This window comes from Vicugna pacos, chromosome 20 (genome assembly GCF_048564905.1).
Source record: "Vicugna pacos chromosome 20, VicPac4, whole genome shotgun sequence".
NCBI classification, from domain to species: Eukaryota; Metazoa; Chordata; class Mammalia; order Artiodactyla; family Camelidae; genus Vicugna; species Vicugna pacos.
Window position 1 is genome coordinate 19,529,881 of NC_133006.1, and position 12,640 is coordinate 19,542,520.

Sequence of the window (12,640 nt, forward strand, 5' to 3'; positions counted from 1 at the left end):
AATGCAGTAGGTTTCAGGGTGGAGCCTGAAATCCTGCATTTCTAACTAGCTCCCAGGTGAAAACTTGCTGCTGGTCTGGGGACCAAACTTTGATTAGCAAGGATTAGTATTTTATAGAACAGGAAACTGAGCCTCAGAGAATAATACCTGCTCCGAGCTGCAGGCATCCCTTCATGGTGCTTCTATCTAGGGAGGCTGAACCCATGTAGGAGCCTGTTACCAGCTAGATATCGGAGCAGGCTGCTCTTACATGAGGACTGCAAACATGGGCCAGTCCTGGAGCTGAGCTACAGTACAGATTTCTCCTCAGCACCATAGGGATGAACTAAGGAGCTGCCATGTGGCTGTTCTGCCACAGTCTGTTATTTCTTATCCTTGTTACTGCATCTTCCAGGTCTGGCCTCTCAAATTCTTCTTGAAATTCCAGGAGACTTTCTGGGCAAAAATTAGATCTATTGAATGCATGACCCAATGCACTCACATTGGCCTGGCCATTCGCATATTTTCGGTCCAATACTAGAGCACTGAGCAAGTTAGCCAACTATCCTGTGATCCTGTGAATTGCAAAGATGATATGGATCAATAATCTACTAAAGATACTCCCTGATATCAGGACTGGGGAGCACTCCTTGATATAGGAAATCCTTTTCCATACAGTGATTAGTAAATTCAAGGGACTGATTATCCCTGAGCTGGTACAGATTCAAAACAGCTTTACACCATCCCTAAAGGATGGATAAGATAGTTTTTCATCCTTAATGAAAGGGGATGCTTGGGGGGTACTTCCTAACCTTTGAGGCTGAGGTCAGAGAAGCAGGCAGGCAGTGACAGAACTCTGGATGAGGCAAATAAAGAACTGACCCAGGGGGCATGTTTTGTAAATGCTGATTTCCAGGTAGTGAGGAATGACAATAGGATATTTCAACTCAAGAAATGTATTAACAAAAATGTTAACAGAACTTCCCTCCCCAAGACAGACACGCACACACACCCACACACACACCCAATCTTTGCCTAGCCCCTCAAATAAAGCATATTTTCCTCTGGCCTCAAAACAATTTCTGTCACAAAGGAATGTCTCTGGATTAGAACAGTCTGTGATCTTTCCCAAAGACATGAGCGTGTCTCCTTGAAACATCACATGTTACATTTATATCTTTTCCCCTGATCCAATGACACATTTTCCCCGAGCCCTCTTATCTCGAAATGCCTGAGAGGGCACAGATGAATGGTAGACAGAATCTCGTAGCCTTTGCAGTCCCAACTGGGGTGCAGTCTGAAAGCATTCCCTAGGATCCGAGTCCGGGGAAAAGTTAATTTTTGGTTCTGGGCCTGTGGACTTGGGCTTTTGTGCCAGTGAGAAGGATGTGGATGAGTAAACTCTTTGGAGGCCAGGGGTGGGGAGTGGGGTAGGGCCTCCCTGGAGCTTCGGGCCATTAGTAATCTGCTTTGTGAATGGAGTTAAAGGGGGAGGGGGGTGCACATACTTGGAATTCCTTTATCTGGGTGGGCTCCTTCTCTACAGACTTTCAGGATGTGGGAAATGGAAGATGAAAGAAGCTGACTTTCCAGCCTATCAGGTTACAGTGTGTAAAATGGAGAGGGAGAGGGAGGAGGGAGGAGAGGGGAGAGGAGAAGGCCGCTTCCAGGGGGACCAGGGAAACCCAGTTTGGGAACTGGCCGGGGAGAGTGAGAAAGAAAGAGTGCAGATCACGTTTCCCATCACATCAGTGCTGTGGAATTTCCTCTCTTCTGGGGGGAGGCCTGTGAAGAGAAGTTGGTTTAAGGTTAGTCGGTGATGAATAATGGCCCAAAGGCGATTGATTGGGGGTGTTACTAAGTGACTGGTGTTTACCGGCAGAGATTTTGTGGTGGGGAAGGGAGGTGGGAGCCAGAGCCATCTTCAGTCTGAGTCGTTAACCAAATTCTGTGACCCGAGAATAGAGTCCATGTATGGATTTTATTTGTGTCTGACCCCTGTGGTATGCAGAGCCCTGAGCTGCAGGCTGCTAAGGGGAGCGAGAGGAATGGGACGGTGATTAGAAAAGGCGGGAGAACCTGGCGTGTGGGGCGGGATCCGGGGACCTGCGGGCACCCTGGCCATTCTGCTCTGTGTTCTAGGGAGTCCCTGGGCCACCTGGCAGGATCTGTTTCTGTTTGAATTAAGCCACATGCTCCACACCACTCAGCTGTCGTGGCCCTGCTCTCTGAGGACACTACCTTCCAAGAGATGCGTTTATTTTTAAAAATTCTACCCAGGGCAGTGTCCTTTCTTGCCTGTTACGAGCAAGAGAGCACCCACCTCAGAACCTGCACCCTGAGTGTGAAACTTGTTCGAGTAAGGGTAAGTGGTTTCTAAGAGGCCAGGGACACCCTCTTTTTAAGGGAAGAATAAAAATAGTATAAGACCATTGGGTCAAGTCTGGACCTAGAACAAAATCCTGTTCTAGCAGAGACAGGCATAAAGGGAAGGGGGTGAGAACAAGGAAGCAAGGAAAAGCATATTTAGAGAAACGGAATACTTACTCAACCCTGATACCCACCATCATCAAGCAACGTATTGTTCTCATAGTATGATGGGTAGAAAGTTATTAGATGGCATATAAATCACCATATACTACAGCTGACAAAAATATTGCTTGTTTTGGAAAAATTAGAATGCAATAAAATACATTTGTCACAAACCATACCAAGCTTCATTTAATCTTTTTCCCTTTGTTTCAGAAAGCTGTTTTGCAGTCTCAGGGTCATCATTTTCGAACATCTATTAGTGCTATACTGTAGTTGTGAGAGACGTTCAGTTAATAAAGATTTCTGGTTGATAGAGAGCTGGGGCGGACTTATGCACTCTCTTCTTTGAATGCTACTCAACTGTAACTACACTGAGTCCATTTTTTAAAATCATTTTACAATCCGTACAGTCACATTCTCCCTCTGCTTTCCAAACACCCTCCCCTCGACTGTTTTGCAAAAGAGAAATATGATACTATTTCCTTCTCTTTGCATTATCTGCTCTCAGCTACCTTTCCAACATGAGCCGTAGCCTTGAACTTGGCCAGACTCAATTTAGCTTCCTTAATTCCTGTTTCTTCATGAGGTCCACAGTCGTTTTCTTTTCTTTTCTTTTTTACCTCTTTTTTTGGGAGGGAGGTAATTAGGTTTATTTATTTACCTATTTTTTAATGGAGATACTGAGGACTGAATCCAGGGCCTCGTGCCTGCTAAGCACGTGCTCTACCACTGAGCTATACCCTCCCCTCCACAGTCATTTTCTAAGTCTAACATTTCTTTTTTTGCAAAGTCTATTAAATTTGGGATAGGTACTATTATTTGCACTGGTCCTTCTGGATTTCTTAGTGGTTTCCTAAGAACAGGTAAGGATAGTCACTCAAGTGATATTTCCTGTGTGCCCAAGTAAAATAAGCTATCAGCACGTTTTTCTATTCTTAGTTGAAATGAAAATTAATTTTTGAAAGTCCTCTAGTCAACTTAGTCCATTGTAACCTGCTGTTGACCTTAGTGGTGGAGGATCTAAGGGCTCGAATGTTAAAATTAGAACTGACTTTGAGTACTGGCCTTATTTACCATCTGGGCACCTTATTTTTGTTTAACTAACACTTATACAGCATTTACCATGTGCCAAGCACTGTTGTAAGCATTTTACAAATATTTGCTTGGCTAATCGTCATACTAGTGTGATTATTATATAACACTATTACGAAGTAGTGTTATTATTATCCTTCGTTTACAAATGAGGAATCTGCGACACGGAGATGGGAAGCAGTCTGCCAACCTACGAACATGAGTTAAAGCTTGCCTCTGGAGCACGTCCCCTGTTAGGTGGGAGATGTAGCTCTGTTTCCACATCCACCACCTTGCAACCTTGGACAAGTCTCAGCAGTGCTGGGGGCATGTGAAGGGTGTGAAACTGTAGGCAGCAGGGAAGATAGGGCCTTACACACACACAGGAAAGACCAAAGAGCGAAGCCAGAGGGAAGGGGGAGTTCGAGGGCTGCTCCTCCCATCCCATCCCCACGTAAAGCAGTGAAGCAGGTCTCCAGTACCTTCTTATAATTCAGTGCACAGCTTCAGTCCTGTACCATTTCCATTTCCTTGTACTGCATCTAGACATGACTCTGGTCCCCACCAGCTTCTGACCTCATTACTCATTCTGTTTACAGCTTGGCCTCACCCTTCAGACTGCCCTGATTTCCCAGATAGGAATTTGGCTGCCCTCATTGACTATGATTCAGATTTTCACCCCGGCCACCTTGCACCAGCCCTCCTGTGTACATAGCCCCTCTGGTCAGACTGGTACTCTGAGAGCCCCCTCCTTCCCTCTCTAAAAGCTCTGTCATGGGTAAGGCAGGGCCCTATGAACATATCCACTCCAGAGAACTGGGGCAGGGTTATGAGAATCTCAAATGAAATTTGGGGGGAAACCATTGAAGGATCTGGAGTTGGGGGAATAGAATGATGAAGGGGGCTTTTGAGGAAGAAGAGGCAGCTGTGTAGGATAGGAGAAGAAGGTAAGGCTGGAGGCAGGGGCATCTGTGAATAGGGTAACAGACAAGGAAGGGCTAAGGTAAGGGGCCCAGCAGATACAAGAGACACAGGACCTCACAACTCTTGGCCATTGCCTGGATTTGAAGGGCAGGAGGGTGGGGAGAGTCGGGCACTGTGATTCTCCCAGGTTTTCCATGGGAAGCATCGTGGAAAGCTGATGCCTCAGCCCGCAGTAGTAGGGCAGTTGTGAGGAAGTGGAAGAGCCTAGAATAGTGCCTGGAAATTGGGTATAGGCTTAAGAAGTGTTTACAGAATAGGATATATCTATGTCGAATCTCTAGATCTTGTCAGTAAAATGTTAATGCCCCATGAAAAGGTAAAACTGAGAGTCTTGGACACCTTTGTCTTAAGGGAAAGAGGAAAGACTGATGGGAAGAGGCTGAGGAGGGGTAAACACAGGGAAAGAGGTGTTTCCTTCCCCGGGCACACCTGTTTGGGTCATGGTGAGAGGAGCCCAGAAGAGAAGCCCACATTCACCTTTATCACAGTTCATCTAGAACTTCCCGGTACCATTAGATGGGAGGGGAGTGGAAACCCGGGAGAGGCGGGGCAGGCAGGGTTGACAGCAGACAGGATCTGAGGGGGCACCTTGCAGGAGTCTGTTGGGGGGCCGTGAGGGGACCTGAGAGGGAGACCTGCAGGCACAGTGAGTCACGCTGAGCAGCCGAGGCTGTAGTTGGTTCCCAGGTTGGTTGCCATTGTCTTTCCAGGCCTATTCCTTACATTTGAAGTAGAGAGCTAGCCTGTGGTGCCTCCCAACTCTAGAGAAATCCACTGCTATCTTATTACTCAGTTATTTCAGCCTCCTCCTCCTTGACGTCACTTCATTTTCCATCTACTATCTCCTTGCTGTCATCCAGTTAATCCCTTCTCTCTTACTCATGTAACTTTTTCTTTTCATCCCTCTCTTCTCCCTGGAGACTTCAGCTGGAATTGAAAACAGTCCCCCAAAGAAGGAAAAACTCTACAACTAATTAAAAAAATTTTTTTTCTTTGTCCATGTTTGATCATATACATGCTTTTCATATGTCTCGTCTTTTAGCCCTGGATGACAACTTGTAGGGGGCCAAGGACTGGGTCAGGCTCTGAGAAGGGCTTTATAATGAATACATCGAGGCTTCCCTACAGATCACAGTTTGATTGATGGAGATAATAGTCCCAGCAGTCACCGTTTATTTTTCCCGTGCTAGGTGCTGTGTTAATTGCTTTCTATTCTGAATCCTCACAGCGACCCTGTCAATCACATATCAGCCTATCTCCGATGGACAATGAGGAAATTAAGACTCAAGGATTAAGTAACTCGTCCAGTTATAGCTGGGAGTATTACTTCCAAGCTGACATTCATTGAGAACTCACTTCATGCCAGGCTCTGTATCAGTGCTTCACACTGAATTCTCAGCAACACCATGAGGTAAATATTCTTATTATCCTCATCTTCCAGGTCAGGAAGCTGGCTCAGAGAGGTTAAATAACTTGCAAATGTCACACTACTGGGAAGCAGTGGAACCAAGCTGTCATCCTTGGCCCTGGGGCTCCTAGTCTTGCTCTTTGATCACTGCATTTAGCTATTAAAATACCAAAAGAACCTCCATGCAATTTGGTTTTACCCCTGAAGTGATCCCAGGAAGGCCCCACAGGACAGCATTGTATCAAGGTTCCAAGGTGCAGGCTGTCTACAGAAAGTGGTGGCAAGAGAGGGCTGGGAGGACGAAGTGGTTAATGTCTGAGAAGGGAAGTGCAGAAGCAGCTAAGTGGAGTTAGAACTGCCTCTGTGCGTGCCCTGGAAATGCAAACAGCCCTCGGCTTGGCTTCCCCTGGGTTGGCCCTGGTGGCTGGCGGGAAGCCTGCTGGAAGGGAAGCCCCATCTGAGGGAGCAGCCACGGGACCCTGGAGCAGTGGCTTCCCCCTCTCTGACCTTTAGCTTGCACTGATGAATTGGCAGCAACTGTGTGACATCAGGGAGACATTTTCTTCTTTGTGAGCTCAGAGCTTCCATTTAAAAATTCCTCAGTCACAAGACGGAGGCTGCAGAAACCCAGGCACACTTGTGGAGGCAGCAGGTGATGTGCACTTGCTCCAAATCTTCCAGAAGTCTGCGTAATCCCAGGGATTCCAGGCAGCCTTGGGGATGGCCATGTAAGGTGCGATCGCTGGCCTTATTCATCCCCACTGCACTGCCAGCTCTTGGGAGCCCTGCAGGGACGAGATCACAGAGGCTGGGCACACCCGGCAGGCGTCTGGGAACCACCAGCCTCCTCTGGGTGGCCGATCTCTTCTTGTCCTTAGCCCTGCTGAAAACCAGCACTTGGTTACAGTCAAGTGAGCTCAAGTTATCCAAATATGTTTTTTTCTTGACTGTTGTATGTGAGGCTGGGAGTGTGCTGGGGGAATGAGTTAATCTAATGTCTAAACCTGAGAGTGGTAGAGGGAACCATTATTTTAATACAGCAAAGACTGGAGTTGAAGGGAACTTTAAATCGAAGTCGGAATACTGCAAGCCCCCATTTTACAGAGGAGGAAACTGGAGGCTCAGAGAGGCAAAGTGACTTGCCCAAGGCCTCACAGCACATTAGTAGCAGAGGCAAGACTAGGAGAACATTATCCTTGAGAAGTGTCTCCAGGCCTCAGTTCCCTCACTGGTAAAATGACACAATGGGATTTAATGACGTCTAACATTTCCCTCCAGATCTTAAAACATAAAACCATAACTGGGTGACTCTCCCAGGCTCCCTGAGGGATCTGGGATCTACTGGAGCAGGCCCTGAACAAGGCAGGATGCGTGGTTAGGAAGGTGGGGGCAGTTAAATGAACAGATAATTCCTGGACTCTGGAATAGATGGTTTCATCACCTTTGAAAGCCACCTCTCACTTCATTCCCTCCCCTTGCTCTTGCCTTTGGAGACCAGCATCCATCCTAGAGCAGCCACCCTTCCCTTCTCCCTTCCCAACCCACAGACATACATACACCCTTAGACCACTATTACTCCGGCTTGTACCTTTTATTGTGGAAGCACCCGTATGCGCTGCACCACACATTTTACATGATCACATTTACTGCTCCTACCTCCATCCTCTGACTTAGGTTAACATCCTCATTATGTTTATGATGCAACTGAGGCTCTGAGACTTACATACTTGTATATTCCAATGTGCTAATCCCTAAAGTGATTCAAATCTGACTGCAGATCAAGCTTCAACTCTTGTTTTTGTTTTTGGCAGGGGGAGGGACGTAATTAGGTTTATTTACTTATTTTTAGAGGAGGTACTGGGGATTGAACCCATGACCTCATGCATGCTAAGCATGTGCTCTGTCACTTGAACTATACCCTCCCCACAATCTTCATCTCTTGTATCACCTCTCCCATATTGCCCCCTGCATTATATCTCCAGCAAGCAACCCTGAAGCTCTGGCTGTGGCCCACAAGTTCACCTGGATGTAACGGGTGCTAACAAGACTAAGGTCATTGGCTTTATTCCTGTGAGAACCCACTATCTTTGTCCTGTTTCAAGACCACAGACTGTACCTTTGAATTTGACCCCTTATCTCACAGTGGGTGCTCAGGATTGGGGCTCAGTGTAGGGAGAAGAATCAGGATCCTTTGTGTCTTTCATGAGTACTGGATAAAAATTCCAAGTAATCAGTTATGATTTTGTTCCCCTGAGATTACCTAGGAGCAAAAGAGGATGCAAGTCCACCAAATTGCTCTTATTGATAAACTACATTATACAGATTGATTTGCAGACATTTCCTAGAGTGGCAGTTCGGGCTCTAGTCTATAACTGAATTCTGCAGTTTGGGTACTAAACTATCCACTGGGCTCACTGAGTCATGTTCCTTGTGGCATCTGGTCAGCAGGTCACACGAGGTGGGGTGGAGGCAGCAGCTGAAAATGCAGTAGTACCCTGTTAGGCTCCAGGATCCTCCGGGACTGCTGGTTCTTCTCCAGCACGTGTTGGTAAGGGTTGAGGGTTGAGAGGCCAGGTGGGTGGATTGGGTGTGAAGCCATACAGGTACCGTTGGGGATAAGCTGCTCCTTTGTACATTCTTTGTTCATTCCTTCCATAAACGCTTACTGAGCACCCATATGGGCGGGCTAGATCTGGGACTCTTTTGGCCACTGAGAATTCCAAAGCTAATAATCAAGAAGTGAACATTCTGACTCTGGAGACCAGCATGGCCACAGCATTAACATACAGCGTGAGAACTGCTATCATAGAGCTGTGCTCCCTTAACAGAGGGAGGGATTCGTTCTGCTGGTCTGGGGGTGCCGCACTGGGAAGGTGTCCTTTGAGCTGAGTCTGGAGATATGAGGCGGGGAGAGTACATTCCAGACTGAGAGAGGAGCTGGAGCAAAGGTCCAAAGGCCGGAGTGAGCACAGCCAGATCAGGGTGCTTGGAGCACGTTCCACAGAAAGCCAGCTTCTTTTTATGCAAAGGACAACTTTTGCAGGTGTCAGCCTATATCACCACCATCACCAAAGCTAACATTTATAGAACTGACTATGTGCCAGGCAGTCTGCTAAGTGCTTTCCTCACATCTCCTTCTTCATACAAGAACCTTGAGATAGGTATTATTAACACCATTTTACAGGTGAGAAAACTGAGGTTTAGAGAGAAGTTAGGATATTAGCCGCCCAGGTTAGGAAGCATCTGTGTTCTTAATCACTGCACTCTATTCTCAGCTTGTTCTTTTCCCTTTTTCTTTCTTTTTTTGGTAGCTTTCTTTGGAGGGGTGCACTCTTTTCTCAAGTATGTGTCTGAGTGTGCATGTCCAAACCCCCTCCTGTCCAAGGGGACACTCTTGGGAGCTCACCCATTTGGCCTTGACCTTCTCTGTCTCCGCATAGTGTTCTAAGCAAGACATTCCTGCATAAACCGAACCAAGCCTGAAGTTCCATTTGTTATTTTTTTTCCATGAGAAATTTAAATCCGAAGAAGAACCGAAACACACCCAGAGGAATTTATTGCACCCCTGCTACTGCCCAAGGCTAACATTTGAGACCATGTTAGCAAAGTCGAGGTTATTACTGGAAAGTGGTCTTTTAAATATGTGTGTGTGGGGAAGGTGCAATGGGGGGTGTTACAGATTGAATGTTAATTAGGTTCAGATTTTGGAGAGCTTTAAATGCCATCTAGAGAGTTTGAATTTCATTTTATGGATCTAAAGAAAAAGGGAAGGGAGAGGGTGACTACCCGGCCCAGGCACTATGCTAGCACACACCTCTTCACACCCTGCCTTGGCGAGCAGTGAAAGTTTCTGAGTAGAGCGTGGATACATTCAATTTAAGAAGATGAATCTGTGTTGGATGCAGGAAGGGAAAGAGTTTAGCAGAGCAGATTCCATTACAAGCAACGATACAATCTAGGGGTGAGAGGTTACTGCCTGAATTACGGTGATAGTGGTGATGATAATGGAAAGCAGACATTTTATAAAGACGTTAACATATGAAAAAAGTATTTTTATACATAAATTGTGGTCCGAGGGGGAGGGTGTAGCTCAGTGGTAGAGCACATGGTTAGCATGCGTGGGGTCCTGGGTTTAATCTCCAGTACTTCCACCAAATAAATAAACAAACAAACCTAATTACCTCTCCCACCAAAAAAAATTCTAGTTCATCAGTTTTCCAAATTTTCTGGTATTAGGTGGTTTTTATTTTTGGCTTACTGTGGACCCTACTTGTATCGCTGTAATGCATTCTCTTGCAAATCTTTTCTTTGAGTCCACTTGTTGCCTGTACCTGAATGAAACTCAGATATAGAAAAGCTTGAATCTGAGTCTAAACTTAGCCCCCTACTGACTTGGAAAAGCTAAACTTGGCAAACCGCCTCCACCTCTCTTCAAGCAGCAGTCTTAAAAAGTAGCTCTCTACCTCCCCCCCCAACTAATGAACTATATCTAATAGCCTCTCTTTAGAGAGTCCTTTGAGAAAGAGATGGCGTTTGTTTTTGACCTCATTATCCATTTCAGCCTGTCCTTGATGAAAATAATCGCCCCTTAGGCAGGTACATTCCTCACATGCCGCTCTCTGCTGGCGGCTGAGACGTTGTTAACCCCAGTGACCATGGGAAAATGCTGCTGTCGGCTTCAGAGAGTCTAAAGGGAGTTGGCACAAGATAACAAGGGGTGAAGAGGTCAGAGTGGCAGCCCCTTTCATCTTTTCAGGCTGTTTCCAACCCAGACAAAGGATCCTGTCCAGGGGTGCAAGGCCCACGCGGCTTTATTTTATGGTCTAGCCCTGAAAGGGGGCTGGGAGGGCTGGTTCGTATCTGGATATTGTTTTGGAGGCGAATGCCTGGCTCCCGGGAAGTCCTCGACTCCTGGGGGAATGCTAAGTGGAAGGAAGGGCAGGCAGCCTCCGCTTCGGCGGAAGAGACCACCCAGCTCCTCAAAGGAGAGTGTGAAGGGCTTGAATGGAATGAGCTGTCTTGCAGGATTTATCATTCAGACAGTGAGATTAAGGGTGTGAGGCTGCTTAGCTGCTTCAAATTGGGGTGGCTCGAGGATTTTCAGCTGATAGAGGAAAAGGATGAGGGAGGGTAAGCGGGGCTGGGTGCTTGGAGATGGATGGAGAGGTGAGGGAAGTTTGCAAGGCTATGTGGGGAGGTGGGGATCCAGATTTCCTCCCGGTTGGCCACTAACCTGCTTTATGACTCTGAACAAGTCATTTCTCCCTTTTGTAAAGTGAGGCGACTAGAGGGATACCGGAAGTCGTCTCAAGAGGCTGTCTTGGAGTGAGGGGAGCCTTAGGCTGCCCACCTCCTCCCCCGTTCACTTTCTCAGCTTGCTTCAGTGATTGTGTTCTATTAGAAAAGCAACGCAGCCACAATATCAGTAATTGAAAGTCAGCTACTCTCGGTCTCACCAAAATCCCCAGCTCACCCCACAACAGTAGTATTGCCTTTGGGTGGATTTCCCTTTGATTTTACTTCTAATGTGTATGTATATACATATCTGTAGTACACCTACAATTTTGCATCGTGGCTTTTCCCACCAGTAAATTCGTGGTGCTGAACATCTGTTTGCCCCTGCAGATGTTTTCACCAACTGCCTTCACCCTGCTTTGTGCCCCAGGAGGCTGTTGTGCACTCCTTTGCCCTTCTTTGGCTTTGGTTGAGTTTGAGAGATATTTCTTCCCTGCCTCCCTCACTTCCAGATCCCTGCAGACTAGCTGAGTCCCTCCATCAAAGGGACCTCTAGGGACCCTCTCCATGTTCCAGGAGGGCCCCACTTACCCCTTCAGGCCTAGACTGTAAGTAGAAATAGCTCCCTTCTGCTTTTCCAATGCTGCCCACACCTCTGTAAAAACCCCTTTATTCAGCTCCCTTCAAATTTTTCCCAGTTTTGAATGTGTCATGTTTCCTGCTGGGGCTGTCTGAGAATTTATAGCACTAGTATTTTCCAGATTCCTACACATAATCTATGTGGACTACAGCTGCATAGCATTGTATTGAATATATATATATACACATACACCATAATTCACTTAACCATTCCCCTATTGACCCACATTTAACATGCTTCCTATTTCTTTGGCATCAAAACCTCAGTGAACTACTCCCCAGACAAGAAACCGTGGTTTCTTCTAATTGTAGGCATTTTCTTTCCTTTCTGGGTTTAAGTTCAGGGCAGCAAGTAAGTTTTCAGTTGCAGACTTTGGCTGCCCTTAGAGAACTTAACAGTTGGTAGCCTGAAATTGAGAAACAATGCTAGAGATGAAACACTGAGGCAAATTACTATGTAATGTAGCTAGAAATTCAAAGGTAGAGGAGGGATGGGGATGAGGGATGGTTAGCTGCAAAAGGCCTGCTGGTGGGCGGGGCCTCTCAGGACCCCTGACGGCTAATTAGCACCCTGGTTGATTTATCATAGTCCAGAAGTGGGTATCACCTAACTTTGTTTGATCAGTGTATAAAATAAGAATGCCACCTTTAGCACACAAAGAGAAGAATGTCTATCAGGTGGATCTGAATCTCTGCATCAGTATGTCTAGCACATTATGTCTTACAAGCAGAAGCCGGGTAGTGACTGAAGTACTGTTTGGGGAGCACAGATTGTTTTTTTTGCAAGAAATG

General features: G+C 46.5%; 1 long non-coding RNA gene across 2 annotated transcripts in view; it reads right to left on the reverse strand.

Annotated features, from left to right (window-relative positions):
• Nucleotides 1–339: 339 nt before the first annotated feature.
• The window catches only part of LOC140687596 (uncharacterized), a 64,925-nt gene continuing 52,624 nt past the window's right edge, over nucleotides 340–12,640 (reverse strand). For both annotated transcript variants that reach the window (XR_012061995.1, XR_012061994.1), the window contains 2 exons: nucleotides 6,482–6,759; nucleotides 340–1,764 (listed from right to left, as the gene is read on the reverse strand). This is a non-coding gene — a long non-coding RNA (uncharacterized lncRNA). The remainder of the gene's footprint in view (nucleotides 1,765–6,481; nucleotides 6,760–12,640) is intronic.